This window comes from Camelina sativa, chromosome 1 (genome assembly GCF_030686135.1).
Source record: "Camelina sativa cultivar CO46 ecotype springtype chromosome 1, ASM3068613v1".
Classification (NCBI taxonomy): domain Eukaryota; kingdom Viridiplantae; phylum Streptophyta; class Magnoliopsida; order Brassicales; family Brassicaceae; genus Camelina; species Camelina sativa.
Window position 1 is genome coordinate 14,981,061 of NC_141880.1, and position 1,058 is coordinate 14,982,118.

General features: G+C 45.3%; 1 non-coding gene across 1 annotated transcript; it reads right to left on the reverse strand.

Moving 5' to 3' along the window:
• Positions 1 to 382: 382 nt before the first annotated feature.
• Positions 383 to 489, reverse strand: LOC147949944 (small nucleolar RNA R71). The gene has a single exon (XR_015565462.1). It is a non-coding gene; the product is annotated as a small nucleolar RNA R71 (small nucleolar RNA).
• Between the last annotated feature and the right edge of the window lie 569 nt (positions 490 to 1,058).

Genomic DNA, 1,058 nt, shown 5'->3' on the forward strand with positions numbered 1-1,058 from the left:
ATGAACAATCAAAACGGTCCACCAGCTCCTCAAGCAAGGACCAACATAGGAGCAGGAGATGCTCCATCTACTCACACTCAAAGGAATGGCATTGTGCCACCTGCTGTCCAGAACAACAATTTTGAGATCAAGAGTAGTCTCATCCAGATGATACAGAGTAATAAGTTTCATGGATTGCCAATGAAGGACCCATTGGATCATCTGTAGCCTTACAAAGATAAATGGAGTTAGTGAGGATGGATTCAAACTCAGGCTTTTCCCATTCTCTTTGGGAGACAAAGCACACATCTGGGAGAAATCACTGCCCAAAGAATCCATCACCACTTGGGAAGCGTGCAAGAAGGCATTCCTGGCCAAATTCTTCTCCAACTCCAGAACAGCAAGGCTGCGAAATGACATTTCCAGCTTTGTTCAGAAGAACAATGAAACGTTCAGTGAAACTTGGGAACGTTTCAAGGGATACACTACCAGATGTCTTCATCACGGTTTCAGCAATGCTTCATTGCTGAGTACACTTTACAGAGGAGTGGTCCCCAAGATACGGATGATGCTGGACACCGCAAGCAATGGTAACTTCCTCAACAAGTATGTTGATGAAGGTTGGGACCTAGTGGAGAACTTGGCTCGTTCTGATGGCAATTATAATGAGGAATATGATCGCTCTGTGCGATCTACGGGAGAAGAAGATGACAAGTACAAGAGGGATACTAAAGCCCTCAATGTCAAGCTCGAGAAGTTCCTCAACCAGCAGCAGCATGTTCATGCACTATATGAGGAAGAACAATTTTGACAACAAGATGGGGAGACTGTACAGATAGAGGATGTTCACTACATCAACAATCAGGGAGGTTACAACAAAGGGTACAACAACTACAAGCCCAATCCAAATCTATCTTATCAGAACCCAAATGTTGCCAACCCTCAGGACCAAGCTTACCCATCTGCGGTTCAAGGGAACCAGGTACAACAGAAGCCTTTCGCCCAGTACAATCAAGGCTACGCACCTAAGCAGCAGTACTCTGGCAACTACAACTAACCACCTGGATTCCAACAACCTC